At 32.3% G+C, this 24,653-nt stretch overlaps 1 pseudogene; it reads left to right on the top strand.

Moving 5' to 3' along the window:
• The first annotated feature begins 1,885 nt into the window (after window positions 1-1,885).
• On the top strand, window positions 1,886-24,417 carry LOC148936383 (uncharacterized; annotated as a pseudogene).
• Window positions 24,418-24,653: the final 236 nt, after the last annotated feature.

The raw sequence follows: 24,653 nt of genomic DNA, 5'->3' as shown, positions 1-24,653 counted from the left end.
CTGTTAGCCGGAGAAGTAATACATATCGTAAAATGCGTACCCGTAGAAGTAAAAATCACAAGAACTGACAACTGTTACAATCAGCTACCGGTCATTCGGAGAAACGAAACCTATTACTTAACGCCGCAAACTCATGTACTATTGCGACAAGGAACTCAGATAAATTGCAACTCTTTCGCATCCACTATGTATCACCTAGGATACTCGTGGTATAAACTCATGTCTAAACCTGTGGAATCATTACCGCCCACAATTATGAAACCCATGACCAAACTTACGTGGAAATATGTTAGCCCTGGATTACTCGCTACAAGCGGAATATACACCGAAAATGATCTCAATGATCTACGAGACCACATATTATTCCCTGCTGAGCGACCGGCGATGCTCAACACAGGCGGATGATGGGACAATCAATCTCTCTGAACGGGGGGTCACTTTCAAATCTATTAGACAAAGCATCCATAACAAAAATAACTGAATCCGCATGGAAAAAATTTTGGAATAAATTCTTAATTTTCGGCAATATCAGTGCTGGGGTAATTGGAATATACCTCACCGGGAGAATCATAAAACTAATAGTAGACACAATCGTACATGGTTACGTTTTGCATACCGTATATGGATGGTCCATACATCTACTGGGCGCCATCTGGGACTCTATTACCCATCTTTTATTACTGTTAGGGACAAAAAGATTTCAAAAACCTGAACAAGCCAGCGCACCAGAGTCTGACCTGTATAGTAAGACCCCCGAAAACCAAGTATACCCTTTATTACCACCAAAAACCAGGATTTTCGTTCGAACTAAAAAAATAATAACAACAAAACAATACTCTAGAAGGAGATACACAAATGAGGAGATGTATGTGGTAAAAGATGACTTCCCGGTCGCTTACTTACGAAGGAATTCTCGGCATAGATTTCTTAAAGAAACAGCAAAAATGCGATCATGCAAAGGAAATATTGCGAATAGGAAGCATAAATCTAAAATTGCATCCTCACAAGAAGTATATTCTGTCTCGCAGTGAAACCATCGTGCAAGCTATTACTAGTCAAAATCAGATTGGAATAGTGAAACCTGAAGAAAGGGAATTAGGAGTATTTATTGGTAGTAGTCTTATTGGTTGCTTTATTGATAGAACCCGATGATTATATCTGCCCAATAAGTGTAATTAATATCGAAATTATTGAAATTACGACGCCGAGTGTTGTAACGTTAGACGCCGTGCAGCTGGGTGACGCCGCGGAGATGCTCACGTTACACGAGAGCGACGGCCGTACTGTACAGTCATGGCAGGAATGCTTACAAAAATTGCTACGAACATCTAAATCACGAGGAAAAGAAGGCATTAATGCAGATATGTTCTGACTTCTGCGACGTATTTCACATGGAGAACGATTCACTGACTTACACTACGACAATAGCACATGAAATAAACACAAGTAGCGATAGCACGTCTGTAAATGTGCGACCTTATAGATTTGCCGGAGAAACATAAAGCAGAAATAAATTGGCAGATTAAAAAGATGTTAGATGACGGAATAATACGTCATAGTACGAGTCAATAGAATGCGCCATTGCTAGTAGTATCCAAAAAGGCAGATGCATCTGGGAAACAAAAACTACGCATCGTAGTGGATTTTCGAAAATTAAACGATCTAATAATCAAAGATTCTTTTCCACTACCAAATATAACAGACATCCTAGATTAGCTGGGAAACGCAAAGTATTTTTCAACGTTAGACCTCGCATCCGGATACCATCAAATTCCTATGAAGGGAAAACATAAAAGTAAAATGGCTTTTTCTACATCATATGGACACTATGAATTTAATAGAATGCCGTTCGGACTTAAAAACGCGCCCGCGATTCCAATGACTAATGAACTCGATGTTAACCGGAATTCAAGGATTCAGATGTCTAGTTTATCTTGATGATATAGTAATATACGATGCGACATTGGACGAACACAATAAACGACTAACTGAAGTAATGCAACGACTGAGAGATCATAATCTCAAGTTGCAACCGGATAAATGCGAGTTTCTCAGAAAAGAAGTTACTTATCTAGGACATATTATTACGGAAAATGGGATACAATCTGATCCCCGTAAATTGCAAGCGGTAGAGAAATTTCCAACATCAAAAAAGGTGAAAGATATACAGTCATTTTTAGGATTGGCCGGATACTATCGAAAATTCATTCAAGACTTTTCGAAAATTGCCAAACCTCTAATAAAACTAACAAAAAAGGAGGAAAAATTTAATTGTATATGAAATATTGAGCAACAATACGCTTTCCAGACACTAAAAGAAAAATTAATTACGGTACCAATATTAAATTACCCAGATTTTACTAAAAATTTTTTAGTAACTACTGACGTGTCCGATTACGCCATCGGAGCAATATTATCATAAGGACGAATAGGTTAAGATCGACCAATAACCTATGCCAGCAGAGTATTAAATAAAGCAGAACGAAATTATAATACGACGACTGAGAAAAAGCTTCTAGCGATAGTATGGGGAATTAAATACTTCCGACCGTTTTTATGCAGAACGAATTTATACAGAACGAAATTTAAAATAATCACCGATCATCGACCATTAATTTGGCTATTCAGCGTTTCAGACTCTGGATCTAGATTGATATGGTGGAGACTCAAGCTAGAAGAATATAATTACGAAATTATTCACAAGGCAGGCAAAAGAAATACAAACGCGGATGCACTAAGTAGAAATCCAATCACTCTTGACTCACAATTAAATATTGTCGCACGCGACGAAAGAGAAGAAGAGATAAAACGAGAATATGCAGAAGAAAAGCCAAATACTTTATTAATTACTTTACTTTATTAATTAATTATTAAATACTTCATGAATATCATGATGCGCCAACAGGGGGGCATTAAGGAGTCGCACGAACTCTGAATCGAATTAAACTATTACATAATTAGCGCGCTATCCAGAAATATATGACTATAAATGAGTACTACGATAAAACAGATATCTACACGATCTTTCGATTTCCAGTAATCGCTTTCCCGACATTCAAATTAATAAAATCGATACTGCTTCCCGATTTCCCGATACGTGAACACGCGAATATCTTTTCATACGGATAAATCACGCCTTAATAGCAAGAAAATCATCATTATATATTATTAGAAGAGCGTGAATTACATGTGTGTACAAAACGATCAAACTTACATGTGCAAACAAAATTTTCTCGTCACGTACGGACGCGTCATGCGAAGTGCAATTTTATATAAACGCGCCAGAACAGCTCCAGAATTGCGAACAAGGACGTATAATTTCCGATACCTCATTATGGCTAACGCTGACGAAACCACAAGCGTAGCTATATTCCGCAAGTAAACCAAAAAATAGAAATTTAATGTGATAAGTCGGAAGTAAGAAAACTAGAAATAAATGATATAGATAAAGTAAAATTAAACGGCGATTGTAAACTAATGACGCCGGAAATAATCACGCGTCGACAAATAGCCCGTTATGTACGAGCACATTTACCGGAATACAATTTAACGTTAATATCAAGACATCAAAGGTGCAAAACAGCTCACAGAAAAAATAAAACTGCGATCGATAATAAAAGACCCGTTAGAATTAACAAAATTAAGCACAAAAATAGATGAATTAAATAAGCAACTAGATGAGGAGCCGAACGTGTTCCAAAACACATTTTACTTACCCCGTTGGTTTCAGCGGAATATTAATAATTATAATTATAATAGGAATAATAAGTGTAATTATAAGAAAAAAGAAAGTGAAAAATGTAAATAAAAATAGCGAACTGCGCAGAAGAAACGAAAGTTCACAATTTTAAAAAAATTTTATAAATGTATTGGGTTGAAGAATTTTTTTGTAATGCGAAAAACTCCGTTTTTCTTTCCCGGCGAGGGAGGGGTGTTGTAGCTGAATTACTCCTTATATTATTTTTGCCATATTATAATATATCTTATCCTCACGATCATTCTCGAATCTCGGAATAGCCGGTACTACGGAAACGCCGGCCGGAAATGCAAGCATGCAAAAGCAAGTTCGCAAATTCCAAAGCAGAGCGCGAACGAGGAATTTGCGAGAGCGCGCCGTTTTAACCATATATGTTCCGATTTAGAATTATAAGACGACACTATTAGAATACTATAAAAACGGTCGCTAAATCATCGAGAGCGGGCAGTCACAATACATAACAAGACAGTTGTACTTCGTCACGGCCAGTCGTTATCAGTAATAGCGAGATTCATACGAAACATTGTCAAGAAGTCGTACCAATAAATCAACTACTTAACGGGAATGAGTAATAATTTGACCAGAAGAACCTTCCATCTACAATCCTGCTCGGAATTCTAACTTCTAAGGCGAACCCGACTTTTCCTAATTACAATCTTGTAACCCAATCCGGGCTATAACAGTTCAAAGGACGAAAGAGAAAGAACAATATAAAATGACTGTCATCCTTTTTAAAAACAAGTTTAAAATTATGAAATGTAAACAAAATTAAATTTTTTTGCGCGTAACAAACTAAACATTACTTAGGGCCGGTCTCACCAACTCCGGTTAACGCTATCAGCCGGTTAATTTGGCTAGAAGAATTACCAACAGCAAGAAATTCAAAATTGGTTGTGGTCTCGTACTTCCTAACCTATTCATGACAAAGAGAAAGTGTTAGAGTGTGAATTATAATAAAGTTATATAACTATATGCTTTGAAATATAAATACAAATGTTTACAACAAGAAATTAGGTTAGAAATGACGAAGTTTTATTTTTGCAATTGGCAGTTTCTCAAATTTAATCCGCTGTTTAATTTAACCAAGGTTGGTGAAACCGGTCGTTAACACGTTAGCTCTGGAGTCAATTTCGGTGTCCTTTCCGTTTGGTCGGCGCAGAGAGTTGAGTGCGAGCTGGGTCATATGGAGCATAAACAAAAGATGATACGCTCGACGCGATTATTCTGTTCCAATTTTTTTCTAAAATTCGGCGAATATATTAACATAAGAAGTAAAAACACAAAAATAAATAACGTAAATTTACATCATAACATTTTGCGATACGTGTGAAGAAAAATCAAATTTATATTTAGACTGCTTTAATAAACTACATTGTAAAAGTATAAATATGTTTTTATATTTTATGAATCACTAATCTTATTAATAAGTTTGACACTATCCATCCACACACTATGCATTTTTAGGTGTCCACGGTCACGGACACCTAGAAAAATGCAATATCAGGCCCGAGGACTGATGCTGGCCAAACGAAAAGATCAGTGTCGATCCCTAGGGGCCGACGCCGACCAAACTGAAAGATCAGTGTCAGCCCCTAAGGACCGACGCCAGAGCTAACGTGTTAATGTGTATTTAAGCTAAATTCAATCGCATGTTTTGCAGGAAATCTAACCTCTTTTAAATGATGCCAATGAGAATTAAAAATTAAAAAAGAAAATAAAGAAATACTGTAACAAATAACTTATCCCTTATCATGCATAACAAAAAAAAAATAGATTAATAAATAAAAAAATAAATAAAGACGGAATATAATGAGTATCTTTTATTTCCTGGAATTTTCTAGAGTATTTCTCTTTTGTTTTTCTTTTTCATGGGCAAGTCACGTTTCATTGAGGCTGCAATTTCCTCATTTGTTACATTTGAATATAACTTGCGGATCATACTTGAAAAGAGTAACATTTTTCTCATTAAATCTGTATTATTTCTTAAAGTAGAACAAATGTCTGTATAATGCACTTTTTATATTGATAATTCAGTTTATGCATTATTGATATTGTTACGTCCGTGTTCAGGACGAAAGATAATATCTCTCGTCAGGAGGAGGAGAACTCGGGTGGACGCACGGAACCTCTCCTGTTCTCGCGGAACGACGTCGTGATGCCGATCCGCGAGTCGAACGCGCGTTAAGGGGGCAGGGATCGGGTCAGCGTCGGCGACGTTATTACCCTTGCCTGCGCCCGCGCTATCGGTGGTCCGTTTTAGGTCAGAGAACCGAATCTCTTTAACCAGGGATGGACCTAGTGCGATCCTCAGGGTGCCGGGAACGGCGCGGGGTCAAGTTTAGGAGAGAAAAAAAAATTTAAGACCGAATTTTGATCAACTAATTTAATAATAAATAATAAAAACGAGTTACAATTTTCTGTTCGTGTACATTAAAAAAGAGTTGAGGTATTTGTTACAAAGAAAAGTCTTATACATAAAAAATATAAAAATAATCGCGGACAAGGAAAATCTGGACTTATATACCCAATTGCTCTAGTTGGGGCAAAAAGTTGGTGATCGCGAGCATGTCTATGGGATCGGGTTGCAGGTGTGGAGGAGGATTAGGGTGCGCGGTGCGGAAAGCCTTGATTGGGATGAGGTAGGGAAGAGGATCACGGGAAATATACATAGGGACGGTATCGGTTATTTCGTGTTTGGAGATTTGGTCCCAAAATTGCTTGTCGGGTTTAAATTTTCGTGGGATGAAGAAGATGCCAGGAGGTGGATGGGTGGGAGAGCGAGGAAATTGACGGACGAGGTAAAAAAACTTCTCCACGTCGAAGTTTTCTGGAGTACATTGGTTCTCGAATTCAGCCGCGGAGCGGAGGGCGGAGGCGTACTGATGCAGAGAGATGTTGGCTAGTCCCGGCTCTACTTCTATTAATCGCTCCGCGAGTTCTTCGGCGTGGCAGGTTTCGCGACGAATCCGCTTATTCGCTTTTTCTCGACGGTGTCGCAATGCCCGTTTCGTTCGTCCGTTCCGAATGGCATTTGTTTGGTTCATTTTGTTGTAGCGGCCGCTGGTGATGGTCGAGGAATGGAATGGCCAGGCTGGATCGTTGAATCACTCGAAAATAATAAAATCGCGCACAGATTCTAACTGTAACAATTTCGGATGGTGCTGACCGTGAATGTAGCGATGAAGCAGGAAGAAGAGAGCGATCCGCTCCAAGTCGCGGTTTTTAAAGGATTCCGGAGGGGTGGGAATATCTGAGGGCGTGATGGATTTCCGTGTTGGCTTGTCAAATGATAGTTTAGGAAAATTGTGAATATAGAGGAAAGAGGGGAGCGGTGTTCTGTGAATTGTGGTTGTGTTTACATTTCCAGATTTCCCAGCGAATGATAGAATTAGTTTTAATATAGATAGATAGAATTATTAATAAAAATTCTCCCGCTAGTTCACACTCTCAATCGCTCATTGGTGTGCCCGCCAACGGCCACTAAGCGGTTCTTCTTGACTGGTGCTTTTTGTGTTTCCCCACCAATGTGGGGAGTGTCATCCCCGAACGATCCAACGCGTTTCCTATCCGTTAGGGATTTGCTTTTGTAAATATTAATTTTTATTGGTGAGTCATAAACCTGTCGGCGCCGACAAGCCTGTTTACCAAGTGTTTTTTTTTTGATAGTGAGACATATCTCGAGAGAAAGTTTGTTTATTTAGGGTTTTTTTTTGTTTGATCGTTCGAAGTGCTCCGTTTATGGGTTAGCAGCCGTTAATTTTTTTCTTCCCGAAAGAGAAGAATTCGTGAAGTCCCCCGGACGTAACAATATATAATGATGGACTATAGAATTGCAACAATTTTTTATTGGAATTCGTGAAACTCATATTTTGATAGAATTTGAATATGAAGATAATAAATAATATATGAAGATGTTTAATATTAAAAAGAAATAAGAAATTAGATAAACAATTCAAATATAATATTAAAAATTTTTGAATATTCAATCAGTAATCATAGATTTCTCGCCTCGATATTCTATTTATTTATATTTACTCTACGTCTTCAGTGGTTAAAAATGACTTATAAATATCTTATAAGAAATTATAAAAAACTATTTAACTCAGAAAACATGAAGCTGAAAATCAAGATATAAGATGTCTTATTAGGTGTACAAAAAAGTTCTGAGCTTTTTTTGTAAAATTCAATCTTTATTCAAAAACAAATAAAAAAATATTAATAATGTAATAATGTAATAAAAATATTAATTCAGCGAAATATTCCCCGTTTGCATCAACGACCTTTTGCCATCTTTCGGGTAGCTTGCGAATTCCTTGACGATAGAAGCTCACCGGCTTCGAAACGATAAAGTCATCAATGTATTTTCGTATCTCTTCAAATCTCATGAAATGTGTATCAGCCAAATGATGCTGCAGCGACCGGAATAGATAGTAATCGGAAGGTGCCATGTCTGGGCTATACGCTGCGTGCAGGAGAAGTTCCCAGCTTAACGCAAAGATATGGTCCTGAGTCGCTTTCGCAACATGTGGTCGAGCATTGTCATGAAACAAGATCACTTTACGATGTCCTTGGCCAGTAAATGGCCTCTTTTCTTCTGCATCGCTCAAATTGATCAATTGTTGTTAGTAGCGGTCTGCCGTGATTGTTTCACCCGATTGTAACAACTCGTAATACAACACATCTTTCCAATCCCACCAGATATAGAGCAAAACCTTCTTGGCGTCGATATTGGGCTTTGGCATCGATGTCGAAGGTTGACCAGAGTCAACCCATGATTTTCTACGTTTAGGGTTATCATAAAGAATCCACTTTTCATCGCCTGTAATGATTTTGTGCAGAAAATCTTTTTTTCGGAACTTTGAAAGCAAAGTGAGTGCAGTGTCACGCCGACGATTTTTGTTGTCTTCGGACAATTCATGCGGAACCCATCTGCCTTCCTTTTGAATCTTTCCCATCGTATGTAAACGTACGGAAATGGTTTGCTGCGTAACGTCAAGCTGTTCTGCAAGCTCTTTTTCACTTTGCGCAGAGTTTATATCCAGCAGTGCTTGCAATTCGTCCGTTTCAATCTTTTGAGGGCGTTCAGCACGCGGTTCATCTTCAAGACTGAAATCTCCTTGGCGAAATTTTTGATGCCATCTTTTACATGTAGTATGACTTACAGCGTTCTCTCCATATCTCTCTCCATCAACACAAATCATTGCAGTGGCTTCAGCAACATTTTTCTTCAGATGAAACGCGAAGTGGATGGAAAATCGAATATGCTCTTTTGTTATTGCCATCGTGAATACTACTGATTTTTGAGGTTATGTGCATCAAATGCCAAACCGTATGGCATTTTAGAAGGCCAAATGTCAACGCTTTAAAACCGCAAAATTGCGGGAAGATATATAAAATTTAAATTGTTATTTCGGTTGTATGAAATCTAAAGCTCAGAACTTTTTTGTACACCTAATAAATATGCCGAAATATATTTGTTTTTATAAAACTGTAGCACTTACAAATTTGAGATTACCTTTATTGTAAAATCATATATAAAAGTCGAAAAGCATATAAAAATAACATGAAATATGAATATAAGGCTGAATATAAAGCATTCATTGTTGAAAATTTTTAAAATATTTTAACTCAACCTTTGTATATCAATATAGAAATTAAAATAGAATTATTTTGGAAATTTTCAATATTGAATGCTTTATTTTAGCTTTTATATTTGCCTTTGAATATCTTATGTGATTTTTGTAATCAAGATAACCTCAAATTTGCATATGATATATTTTTATAAAAAATAATTAAATATATTTAAAAAATAATATGTATTTGTATAATTATTTTCAATAACTTTATGTAACATTGAAAAGAATATAATAGAATTAAATAAAATGGAAAAATGGTTACCTTATAATATAAACGATATAAACGATTACGACTTCGATCACAATCCAAAAAGGAAGACTAACTTAAGAACTGAAAAGCAAATTTTTGGAAATTGGAATCAACGTTGGTCTACCGAGCTATGTGGAGATCGCTCTGGTAGATCGGGGACGGGAATGATATTGTCTCTCGAAAAAGTAGAAGGGACTCTACGAGCAGTGATGGAATATCTATAAATTGCTCCGAAACATTTACAAAGACAATTTTATAAATATCGGACCGTTAACCATTAGAATTTGCCTGATGAACGATGTTACACTCGTACGCCTTGAATCTTTGAACGTACGCATAACGATGATCGAATCGATGTTATGCCGAATGTTTGATCTGGACAGATGTATCGATGTGACATTCGATCGACTCAGATTCGTCGATACAATCGACTCAGATTCGTCGATACAATCGATACCAAGTATACGCGATTCTACAACATTGCGTCTGTTGTAACAGATTTCGAGGAAGTACCGAACGCGATTGCGATATGTTCGATAGACATCAACTCGTTCATTACGAGCTGTTAACGTTAATTTTTAATGTGAAAGAAAAAAAATGTGAATAAAAAAGTTTCACACTTAAATCAAAATGTGTTCAATTTATTTAAAAATAAACATATATGTATAATATACATATGTCTTTTATTCCTTTCCTCCCACCATAAAAATAAATATTCGAAACAAATTGATTCATAATAAAAGAGCGCCATAACGGGAGAGAGAGAGATAGTAAATATACGAGAGAGAGAGAGAGAGAGAGAGAGAGAGAGAGAGAGAGAGAGAGAGAGAGAACAATGAAAAGAGAAGATGATATGAGAACATGGCGGACGCGGCGATGACGGCGGCGGACACGGCGGCGGCGGGCCCCGGACCCTCCTCTGTGACGTCATGTCCACGCGCCCAGTCCGCAATTTATTTATCTATTTATTTTTATCATCTTCGCCTTTGTAGCTGCCCGATCCTATTATCTTATCTACCCCCCCCCCTTCAGCGACTAATTTCAAAGGACCGCCATCCTTGTCACCCCTCTCCCACGCCCATCGTTCCCTCCCGCACATCTGCACTCTCCTCGAAGTTCCTGGGTTAGAATCCGCGTATACTCTACTAATTATCTCACCTATTTTATTTATATCAATATACTTTTGGCATTATTGTCATAAATGGTCAGAGAATAGTAACATTATTATATGTGATTGTTAAGATTGCTTATAAAATGCAATATAAATTTATTATCTAATACTAAAAGTAGATGAGTGACAGAAAAAGTGTTTTATTTTATGCAGAGCTACATCGATGATCTATCTTTGATACAGATAATAGTATGATCACATAAAATATGGAAAAAAATTTGTTCAAAATTTATATACCTTTTTACTTTGCACGCATATAACTAAGAGCGTTCTGTTCGTATGCACAAAATTATATTAATATCTTTGTATACATCGAATAATCTAGACTAGTATAAAAAATAGGATCAAACTAGAAATGAAGTAAAAGATTTATAGAGATCTAATAAAAGTGAAAAAAATAATATAATTAGTTAAAAATTATCTGTCTATAAATCTTTTACTTCATTTATAGTTTAGCTTTTTTTTGCTATTCTAGACTACTAGATGTACAAAGATATTGATATAATTTTGTGCATACAAACAGTACATTCAGCTCCACGCAGATTGTATTTTTTCTATATAGCATGACTTGTTTCCATATATTTTTCAATTATAGAATACTTTAAAATGTTTTAATGTGACGGTCTCTTAGGGGTTAAATTTGTAAAATTAAATGTTTTACAACATACATGTATTAATAAAATTATAAAGAATATTTTTTACATTCTTTAACTTCTTTATAATTATTTTAATATAAAATTACTTTCTTAATTACTGTCGTTTACAAAAAAAGTGAAGTTATAATTAATAACCTTTCAAATAAATAGGCTGTAAAAACCCAGTAAACAAAAATGAATTAAAATGGATTGAAGAGAATTTATTTCGTTCGCGAAAACGTATTTTTGAAAATCTGAATTCATTTCAATATTTAATACATTTGTATCTATTTATAGAAATTAAATGAAACACATTTTCTATATCTTTCAATTCAGAAATACCTTCAATTTTAAAAAGTGGATCGTGAATTCTACTCAATTCAAAATTCTAGTAAAAAAATGCAAATTTTCTAACGTAGTTGAATCCTGAAAAAATGTTTTCATAAAAATGGATTTTAATAAATTTAAGTAGATTTAAATAGATTTAAAGTACACATGCGGATGGATTTAAATTGATAAAATTTTTAATTCATTTGAATCTATTTTCATTTACTGGGAATTTGTTAATAATTAATAATTTCTTAATAATTTTTTGAAATTAAAATACTCTTAATAAATAATATTTTTAATATACTAAACATATTAAATAATAAGCATATATTAAAAATGTACATTTATTTCTATTAATACTCAAATAGCACATGGACATCCAGCGGATATCCATTTCTGGATATCGGAATGTTCATTGGACCGTTTCTCATCCGATGGACGTTCATTGAATGTACGTTTGGCATAACTTTGGATATCCATAAAATATCCGAAATATAACCGCTTCTACATATTTTGGACTTATTAATACATATTTTGAACTTCTATTAAATTTATCGTATTTAAAATAAATTACAAAGAAATTCCAAAGCAGCTTGTAAAAATCTCACTCTCTCCAATAAGGAGGAATAAGTCCTTCTAAAAAATAAATACGCATTAATAAATTTTAGGCATAAAACACTTAAGATAATTTCCAAAAAAAAAAAGAAAAAAGAGTGGAAGAGTGAACTATGCGCACAACTTAATTTTAAGCAGCATTGCGAATATAATGCAACGGTAGTTAATGTAAGCGAAGGCAAAGAAGATCGAAGGAATAAGAAAGGGGTTTTGGTGGTCGCCTATTCCTTCCTTCTTCTTCACAAAGAGAGGGAAATGAAACCGAGAAAAGGAGAAAAAAAAGAAGAATTATTATTCTATTATTGCAAATGTTGTGCACCCCCAATATTTATCTAAAGCGGGGGGATGTTACATCCGAGGAACTTCACGAATTCTTCTCTTTCGGAAAAAGAAAACGGCGCCTCGAACGATCTAGAAAGATCCTAAATAAATATACAAAATTCCTCTCGAGACACGTCTCACTATCCAAAAATAATTTTTTTTCTTTTCGCGATAGACAACTTTGTCGACACCGAAAAATTTACGACATACCAATAAAATTCAAAAATATTAACAAAATCAAATTCTTAACGGATAAGAAACACGGATCGTTCAAGGGTGACACTCCCCAAATTGATGGGGAAACGTCAATCAAGAAGAAGCGATTAGCCGGTCGTTGGCGGGCATACCAATGAATGATTGAGGGTGTGGAATGGTGGATAAAATGTTCACTAACAAATTCCGTCATTCGCTAGGAAATCCGGAATAAAAAAAATAACCACAATTCACAGAACACCGCTCCCCTCCTTTCTCTATACTCGCAATTTTTCTAAAATATCATTCGACAAGCCAACGAAAAATCCATCACGCCCTCAAATATTTCCACCCTTCCTTATAAACCGCGACTTGGAGCGGATCGCTCTCTTCCCTCTCCTCTTCGCTCTATGCCTGAACAGGACCATCCGAGGTTGTCGCCAAATTTGTTTAATTACAATCTGTGCGTGATTTTTCATTTCGTGTGATTCGAGTCACAATCCAGCGAAGGCACCACCTCTCGTCTATCATCTCTACTCGGCCACAACAAAAGTAAGTCCATTTTATCATTCTCCTACGCGGTTGACTGGCTGTTTGGTTCGCGCGTTTTAAATTGTTTCTTTCAATCACCTCAACATTCCAAATTGGCAAGCCGCCGATTGACTCGGTGTAGCTGCCTCCCCCGATTTCCTTAACATTCCAAATTGGCAAGCCGCCGATTGATTCGGTGTAGCTACCCCCATCCCTCTCCCTCTTTTTCCTCAATTCTTTTATCTCTCTTAATTTAATCTCTCTCTCTTTCATTTACATAGTGAACCAAACCCATCCCGAAAACAAACGAAGCGGGCATTGTGACACCGTCGGGAAAAACAGAATAAACGGATTCGTCATGAAAACGAACATGCCGAAGAACTCGCGGAGCGATTGACCGCAATAGAACCGAGACTCGCCGACATCTCTCTAAGAGAATACGCCATCGCACTTCGCTCCCCGGCAGAATTCGAAAGACAATGTACTCCAGAAAATTTCAACATAGAGAAATTTTATGATCTTATCCGTCAATTTCCTCGCTTTCTCACTCATCCCCCACCGGGATCCTTCTACATTAGAAGAAAATTTAAGTCCGACAACCAGGATTTTGGGATCAAATTTCGAACCATCAAATCCACGATATAATCCCAATGTAAATACATTTCCCGTGATCCTCTTCCCTATCTCCCTGTAAAAGCCTTTCGTAGCGCTCACCCCAATCCTCCCCTACACCTTCGTCCCGATCCCGTTGATATGTTTGCAATAACTAACTTTTTGCCCCAATTAGAACAATTGGGAATATAAATTTCGAACCTTTCAATTGTACATGTTTTAGATACCGGATTTCCTATTGTTTGAAGTTTGTGTGCGAAATTTACGACATCCGAATGTACATTTTAACATTACATTATTTCATCATAAGATTTGTTGTATTTTCCTTTTTTTATTACCTTTAATTAAATCGAAGCTAATCCGAATCTCGTCTTTATTTATTTACAAAAATCTTGACCCCGAACCGTTCATCCCTCCCTGAAAGTCGCACGAGGTCCATCCCTGATTAAAGAGATTCAGTTCTCTGACTTAAAACGGATCACCGACCGCGCTAGCGCAAGTAAGGGATTGTAGCGTCACTGACGTTGACCCATTCCCTGTGCCCCTTGATCGCGCGTTTGACTCGCGGATCGACCCCACGACGTCGACCTGAGAGATCAAAGACAGTTCCGTGCGTCTACCCGAATTTCCCTTCCTGACCACAAACATAATTTCTCCTTACGAAGCTCGGACGTAACACATACATATACCCATATGTAAAGGGACTAAATATTAACACTTGACAGTTTTCAGGACTTTTGGTAGTTTTCATCCTGAAAGTATTAGCAATAAAAAGATGCTTTCCAGGATAAAGATACTTTACCTGTATTCTACGTATACACCCATCTTATAACTATTAATAAAAGTATTATTAATTATTTAAGCAGTATAATAAATAGTATAATAAATCAATTAAGATCGTTTTTATTTGAGTTAAATATTACATTTACTTTAAATGCTAGAATATTTTATATATTACAATATTATATGTTCAAGACACTTTTCAAGATTGTCTTGAAATCTGCTTGCAAGTAAATACATTATATATACAGCACTTTTTCTTAGATTTAGTTTTCTTCATCAATTTATAAAATGTCCTTATCAATTCTTATTTTGTATTTGAAAATATGTAATAATATTGAAGAAGTGAGACACAAAATATATTTATATAAAATGACTCATTTAAATTACAAACATTTTGAATATTTTCTTTATTTTTGATAAAAAAAATGTCTCAGATGAAAGTACTATCGAAAGGAATGCATTTTGTTTACGTTGTTTTTTTCTAGATGAAGGCATTAGAAAGACAGGTTATCTTCATTTTTTTAAATAAAATTATATAAGATTCAATTATCAAAAAATGAATGGTTTATGAGATATATTATATATCAAAAAATGCCACAATAAAATTTAAAATAATAATAATGATAATTACAGCCGATATATGTTTCAAACAAATAGACAGATGGCTTCCGTCAGCAGACGACTGGATCTTCGTGTCGAATAATTTTTACTTTTCTACATTTTAAGACAATGTTTATCGCGATCGTTGAATTAACGAACTACGTGTCGTTAATTCAATGATCTTGCAACGTAGCCTACTCAAAATTAAATCTAAATTCATCTCTTCCCTATTAAATCGATAATCAAATCGATTAATCCCCGACTATTGAAAATTATTTTATTACGAAAAATATTTCGAAAAATTTAAAATATTTCGTAAACTATTAATTTCGCCCAGAGTATAAAAAGAGTAAATTATGCGTCTGTGTTCAATCAATCATTTATTACAGTACTCCTATCTAGGCGGACTACTTTGATTTTAACTCGTTGATAGTTGAAGATAAATAATATATGTTATTATATATAGATAAACTTCTTAGGACTCTCTCCATTCGGGCGATTTGCGGTTACAGATCGATTTCGTTTATGCTACTCTCCCCTCGCATACTTCCTTTTAATATCAGAACAAACGATACAAAAATTTTCGGTAATACAGATAAATTTAGCATCTTCTTGAGAATCTATCACAAATGATCTCTGCCGAAAGTGTGAAATTAGAAATATGTTAATATTTATATGTCCTATATAAAAATGAATATTTAAACTATGTGCATATGAGACGATTATGTAAATAATATTATTTATTGATTTAACTGTATATTTTTATGGTTTATTTATAATTATTTATTATTTATTTATTTGTTTAAAAACTTCGAAAATTACTTGTTAAATATTATTATTTATAGGTATATATATATATATATATATATATATATATATATAATATGTTTGAAAAGTTTCAAAAAGATTAAATATTTCTAAAGTATTTGTGTATTCCTTTTAATTTATTCCTTCTATTATTTTATGCATAAGAGTATTAAGTTATAATTATATAAAAGAATTAACAATTTTACTAAACATTTATATTTTATATTAAAATGTGAAATCAGAACAAAGTATAAATCATTTATTTTTATAGATTTATTTTACTAACTTTTATGCAAAATAATTTATTAACATATATGCATATATGCAAATATATATGCATATGTACATTTTCTTGGAATCTCGGAATTAATAAATAAATATTAACTTCTAGAGAAATAATTTCTTAAGATTATTAATAATAAGACTTTGCAGTTTTCAGTTTGAAAATAAAATTGAATGAAATAACAATTTAAATTACTATTATATAACAATTATTGATAATAACAAATAGTTATGTTATACTTTAAATAATATAATCCTAAAAATACTTATAAATATATATATATATATATATATACTCATTGTCTTGAAAACAACCTATATATATATATATATATATCCATAGTCCTGAAAACTACCTATATACATCAGCAGTAGTCCTGAAAAATATCATTACATTGACAGTCCCGAATATTGCCATAAAATACATGAATGCATATATTTCAAATAATACTAGTATATTAACAAAATTCAAATCAGACTTGTTTTATTAAATATAATTCTACATAATATCAAGAAAAAACATGAGGTCCTGAAATCTGTCCTTTTACAAACATATATATATATATATATGCGGAATGTATATAATGAGAACACTTTCATTGAATAACAGTATACATTATGTAGACCAAACGTTATTATGAAGGCAGTCCTCATAATAATTTATACGCAACGTATATTTTGTAGACCAGTTCTCATTTTTTTATAGCTTATCGTACATTATAGGGATCAATATTATAATTATAAGAAAAGTATATTGTAAGGCGTTTTTATTTTTTGTGTATCGTATATCACTTAATCTAATTTACAATTTGCAAATAATAAAATTTGATAAAATTTTCCAAATTTTTTATTAAATAAAAAAAAATATTTAACAGAAGAGAAAAAGTGTCTTAAAAATTTTTCAATATATTTAATTTTTCTTTATATTTAATAAAAATTTCATATGAAAGATTTTATTAAATTTTTTAATTTGCAAATCATAGACTAGATTGAGTGATCCTTCTAATATTCGATATATAATAAGAGGAATTGACACTCTGTGCTTATTTCTTTTGCTAATATCTCATTAATGATTTTGTCCGTTTAACAATAAAGTATATCAATGAGATGCTTGTTATCCTTCTCAGTCTATAACGGGCACTCGTTCGTCTAATGGTCAATCCATTATAAATGTTGATGCAAGCAATAATTATTGAATATTCACTCAATCATTGTGTATTCTGAACCAGCTTATATGATAAGCAATCATTTTTTGTTAAGATGCTATTCAGATTTCTGAGTGACAAATCGCATTTTTTCTTTTTGTGAATAACATACAAAATCTTTTTTTTTTAGTTGAATTTTTTGCTGAAATTTATTTTTTCTCTTTTTCTTTCCAATGTAGAGAGAGACAGAAAAAGAAGACAGATAAACTGGATCAGTTCAACTGAAAAGAATAAACTTATGACGCCGTGCAGAAAAAATTAGATAAAGACCGATATTCATAATCTGTTCTTATATTTAAAATTGTCTTAAGTAAATTTATAGAATCTGAAAATATAGAATCTGAAAACGATAAATATTGCTCAAAGAGATATTTATAGTGCTTACATCCATAATACTGAAAATCACTTCGAGATTTTAAAGAAAAAAAAAAATTGACTCTCGCATTGGATAAATAGCCGAATTGCTCAAATATGATTATTAATTTTTCTTGATCCGATATTTACAGTAAGTTTGTATTTTAAGACGATCTTAAAAGCCATCTACAATAAAAGTAATATGATGAAGTGAAATATGATGAAGCGATCATTTATTTTTGTTTAATATTTGGAAAATTATATTTATGGAATTAAACAAGGTTTAATAATAGGCTACGTAATTGATTTATATAATAACAAACTTTTTCATACTACTATATATAAATATTTTTTTTATTTTTCCATTTCTTATAATAGAAATCTATTGATAATTATGAGGGAATCATTTATGTAACAATAAATCCAATCTAATCTAACTTAATCTAAAGTTTTGCGCTATTAAAAGATTTGTTAAATAATTATTTTTTGTTTTGTCATATTATTTAAGAAAAAGTCTTTTAAAACTATAATAGTGTATGTAGTTCATTTGATACAACATTTGATACAAATACTTGGAAACATTTTTTGATTGGTTAATTCATAAAGTAAAATTCTTTATTCTGATTCATTTTTAATCAAATACTTCAAAGCATTTATATTACTAAATGGATCGTCAGTTAACGATTCTATACTAGGATGCGTTCCGATATTTATTACTAGTGAAAATATATAGTTCGCGTCATATATATTATAGGTTTTCAGTTCTAGCAGCGAATATCGAAACGCACCCACAGTGCGTTCTGATTAGGTCTTGTAGTTATACTGCAGCAACGTTGCGGCAAGGTTTGTAATAAGATAAGATTTTAACTGCCTTCTTTAAAATAGTAATTTCATTTTTTATAGATTCAAAATAATCTTTCCAAAAAGTAAATAGTGAAGTAATTATTGCTTACGCGCATATATATGCATGAATAATTATCTTTCCTTTTATTGCCATAGGTAATAAAATTAGATTGATAAATATAAAAATTGATCCTTGTGCAAAATGTGTAAGAAATCGAAGAAAATTTTCTATTATTTTAACAAATAATAATGAATATGAAATTTACAAATCTTGTGAAGTTTAAGAATCAGTTATCACAAAAAAAAACAAAATAAATGTTTATTTATCAAAAAATGATAATGCAATAAAGAGATAGTGCAACTTATTGCTATTCATTGTGAATTAAATGACATTAAATTATATTAAATAACATAAATTAATTTTCATTCACAAATACGATCTATTTATTTGTATATATTTACAAATAATTACCAAATTTTAAACGAGTTAATGCAAAACTTAAGAACTAATGTTCCATAAGTAAGATTCAAACATTTAAAGAAATCTAATTGTATTTTATCAGATTATGAAAAACAAACAGAAAGATTGCAATATAAAAGAAATGATAAAAGCAATGTTTTAAAGGTAAAGTATGATTATATTTATAGATATGATTAAAATTTTAATGAATATTTATTTAAATATTTTAACGAATAAACTAACTTATTGTACTTATTATATTTTTATATCATGATTTGTTTTTTGTTTTAAAAGCAAAATTTTGAAAGAAAACAAGAAGGTAACAAGAAGGAAAATATCAAAGCTTCTAGTCTATGTGATTTAAGTGATGCATTATCTTATACAAGCGTACAAGAGGGATTGTTAATTAATACACAAAGTCAATTAAAAGGTTCATAATTTGAATTATTTATTAATTTACTTAATTTGGATTATTTTCATAACAATAAAAATGAAACTTTATATAATTTTTTATAGGAAATAATATAAAGGAAATAATATAAAAATGTTTTAAAAGAATATGATATTATTAAAGCACGAAATTGCAAAGATAATTTATATGGAATATGGAATAACAAGGTGAGTTACATTCTTTTTTAAAAGAAATTGGAAAAAGTAATAATAAATTTTTATTTTATCAAAAGCACAACTATTATGTGGTTTTTGATTTTTCAAATGTTTCCAAATACATAAAATATTAAATTAATTCTTATCCTGAATTTGAATTGTTTGAAATTATGGATTATTTAAAACGGGCCTAATAGTTATTTCAAATTAAGAAAAATATGATATCATGAAATATTTTCTAGAAGATATAAATAAAAATTCTTAAAATAAAAATTCTAATGTGAAGAGTATATTTGATAAAATTTCAAGCAATAAACTTACAATTATTAGTGATGTTCCATTTTCTACTTCTATATTGGTATTACCAGCTGACTTAAAACAACAAATTTTTTGAATTTTTTTTAATCAAAAAGGTAAATAAAAAATTTTGTGTTACATATTTGTATAGTTTTATATTAATGATCTAAGTAAATTATATTTAATTTATATTTAATTTATATTATATTTAATTTAATAATAAAGGTTTACAGTGATAATAGTGATAATACTGACCTGTTATCAAAAAGTCAAGCATCAATTATAAATGAGTCATTAAATCTGTTACTGGAAAATTAAATATCAACTCTGAATGAATTATCAAATAATAAGTCGAATTGGAATTGGAATGAAAATACATTAGTAGTATTTCAATGTCTTGAAGATATTGAGGCTAAACAATTAGACAATTTAATTCTTCAGACAGATGAGTAAGACAATCATTTTTACATTATCTTTATAATTTATAACTGATAGTTTTTCTTAATGTATAATATTTTTAAGAATAACAATGAAATGATATTAAATAATATATTTGAATCAATCGAAAAAATCAGTCCAATAAATTTAGATAATTCTAAACAAGCATATGAAAAAAATTGCTTGATTTATTCTTCATCAAAGGGTGACTATGTATCTGAAGAACAACAGATGACGAACAACAAATTTCAAATAATATATCTGAAAATAAGAGTTCAAGAAAAAGTGGTTCTTTCGAAGATTCCATTAATTCAGGATTAAATATTTCATTAACAGCCAATATTCAGGACAAGTCGTCGCGTAATGACGAAGAAATGTATGTTCAATCGGCTCCTCCAAAAGAATCTAAACGTATTTTTTAGGAAACATTTTTGTTTATTCTGCAAAACATGGCAATCAAAAATTAGTCGCCATTTAGAAAGAACACATAAAGATGAAACGCAAGTAAAAGATTTTATTGATTTACCAAAGAAAAATAACGAAAAATAAAGAAAAAACTGATTGACATGCTGCGAAAAGAAAGAGATTTTTATTACAATGTTAGTAATGATGTAAATACTGGTGAATTAATAGTTTGCAGAAGACCCGCTGAAAAATGTAAAAATACTGCTCAGGCTTATATTTGTTGCCCAAAATGCAAAGAATTCTTTAATAGACAAAATTTGAGACACAGTGCGTTGCATTGATCAAAAACGTAAAGGCTCTAAAATTTGTTCTATTCTTCTAGTCGGCATTCTTAGTCGTAGATAAGTAGATATGCAAGTCAGGCTAATAATATTTTATGTCAAATAGTAATGCCATGATGTCATGATGACAGAATAACGCGTATTATTCGCTATCATGATCAATTAATTATGGAAAACGGAAATAAACTTTGTTTAAAATATCCATCTTCACATCATCACAAAATGATACAACAGCGATTGAGACAACTTGATAGTTTTCTTTTAGAAATTAGACAGAATTGTCAGGATATAGATGACTTAGCATCAGTTTATCATCCAAAATATTATGGAATATGTATCGATGTTATAAACATTCTTGCTTTCTGCTGATTTTGATATTTCAACAAAGACTTATAATATTCCATCATTAGCAACTTCGCTAGGCACATTGTTAAAAGCTACAGGAAAAACATTAATTTTTTTGATAATATTTCAAAATAATATTGAAAAACAAAAACAAGTTGAACATTTTTTAACATTGTTAAATAATGAATATGACACTGCAGTCAATAAAGTTGCTTTAAAAATACAAGGGCAATTAAAAGAAAAAAAAAAGTTATTCTTTCTTCTATTGATATTAAGAAATTGGATAACTTTCAAAAAATACGACGTACTACAGCTTTCAAAAATCTAAAACAAAAATTTTCGTTCTAAAATTGGCTGAAACTTTCTGAAAGTACATTAATATAGCTATTTAATAGACGAAGAGCAGGAGAAATGGAAAGAACATTAATTGAAGACTATAAAAATTATGAAAAAATTGATCCAAAGACGAATGTGGATGGATTTTATGCACTTTCATCTGAATGCCAGAAATTAGCAATGGAATACGTGCGATTTATTAGGTGTACAAAAAAGTTCTGAGCTTTAGATTTCATACAATCGAAATAACAATTTAAATTTTATATATCTCCCCGCCTTTTTGTGGTTTTAAAGCGTTGATATTTGGTCTTCTAAAATGCCATACGATTTGGCGTTTAATGCACATAACCTCAAAAATCAGTAGTGTTCACGATGGCAATAACAAAAGAGCACATTCGATTTTCCATCCACTTCGCGTTTCATCTGAAAAAAAAATGCTGCTGAAGCCACTGCAATACTTTGTGCTGCATATGGAGAGAACGCTGTAAGTCATACTATATGTAAAAGATATCAAAAATTTCGCCAAGGAGATTTCAGTCTTGAAGATGAACCGCATGCTGGACGCCCTCAAAAGATTGAAACGGACGAATTGCAAGCACTGCTGGATATAAACTTTGCGCAAACTGAAAAGGAGCTTGCAGAACAGTTTGGCGTTACGCAGCAGACCATTTCCATACGTTTACATACGATGGGAAAGATTCAGAAGGAAGGCACATGGATTCTGCATGAATTGTCCGAAGACAACAAAAATCGTCGGCGTGACATTGCACTCACTTTGCTTTCAAAGTTCCGGAAAAAAGATTTTCTGCACAAAATCATTACAGGCTGAAAAGTGGATTCTTTATGTTAACCCTAAACGTAGAAAATCATGGGTTGACCCTGGTCAATCTTCGACATCGACGCCAAAGCCCAATATCCACGCCAAGAAGGTTTTGCTCTGTATCTGGTGGGATTGGAAAGGTGTGTTGTATTACGAGTTGTTACAACCGGGTGAAACAATCACGGCAGACCGCTACCAACAACAATTGACCAATTTGAGCGATGCATTAGAAGAAAAGAGGCCATCTACTGGCCAACGATGTTATAAAGTGATTTTGCTTCATGACAATGCTCGACCACATGTTGTGAAAGCGACTCAGGACCATATCTTTGCATTAGGCTGGGAACTTCTCCCGCACACGGCGGGATATAGCCCAGACATGGCGTCTTCCGATTACTACCTATTCCGGTCGCTGAAGCATTTGGCTGATACACATTTCGTGAGATTTGAAGAGATACGAAAATGCATTGATGACTTTATCGCTTCGAAGCCGCTGAGCTTCTATCGTCAAGGAATTCGCAAGCTACCCGAAAGATGGCAATAGGTCGTTGATGCAAATGGGGAATATTTCGCTGATTAATATTTTTTTGTTTGTTTTTGAATAAAAATTGAATTTTACAAAAAAAAGCTCAGAACTTTTTTGTACACCTAATACAATACGTGGAAAACTAAACCGTACTGTACCTGTTTTATTAGATTCTGAGTTGCAGAAATGTATAGAATTAATTCTTTAATATAAAAGAAAAGTTAGCTGTTAGCTTAAAAAATCCTTATGTTTTTGGTACTCCTAATATTGATCACCATAAGCATACATACTTGCGAGCATGTGATTTAATGCGCAAATTTTCGGTTGAATGTGGTGCTGATCAATTTGAAACTTTATGAGATACTACTCTACACAAACATGTAGCCACATTAGGAGTCAATTTGAACTTAACGGATAATGAAATTACCGACCTTCCTAATTTTATGGGATACGAGGAAAAAATTCACCGCGAACATTATAAAATGCCAATTGTTCATCGAGAAATTTTATGAATGTCGAGATTGTTACAATCTGCGAGTGGTAAAGATTGTAGAAACGAAAATAATTTCAATAATGAGAAAGAAAATGATATAAATAAAAGTGTTTTTGATATTCCAAGTACTTCAAATAATAGTAGATATTTTATTTCTAAAAAAAAATATTATGTGTATATTTCTATTATTATTATCATTATAACATTCTAGATTCGAATGATTCTTATTCAAGCGATAGTGATACTGACACAACAGAGAAATATTTCTCTCAGAAAAAACGTAGTAAGTTTTTTTACCTAACACTTTATTTTACTTAAAAAATTTATTTAACAGATTTAATGACTTATTTATAATTGACATTTGACTTTTTGATAACAGGTCAGTATTATCACTATTATCACTGTAAACCTTTATTATTAAATTAAATATAATATAAATTAAATATAAATTAAATATAATTTACTTAGATCATTAACATAAAACTATACAAATATGTAACACAAAATTTTTTATTTACCTTTTTGATTAAAAAAAATTCAAAAAATTTGTTGTTTTAAGTCAGCTGGTAATACCAATATAGAAGTAGAAAATGGAACATCACTAATAATTGTAAGTTTATTGCTTGAAATTTTATCAAATATACTCTTCACATTAGAATTTT

The sequence above is a fragment of the Pogonomyrmex barbatus genome, unplaced genomic scaffold, assembly GCF_055798465.1.
Source record: "Pogonomyrmex barbatus isolate J1 unplaced genomic scaffold, ASM5579846v1 scaffold22, whole genome shotgun sequence".
NCBI lineage: Eukaryota > Metazoa > Arthropoda > Insecta > Hymenoptera > Formicidae > Pogonomyrmex > Pogonomyrmex barbatus.
Note: the sequence above shows the minus strand (reverse complement) of the source record. Positions and strands in the feature narration are given on the sequence as shown.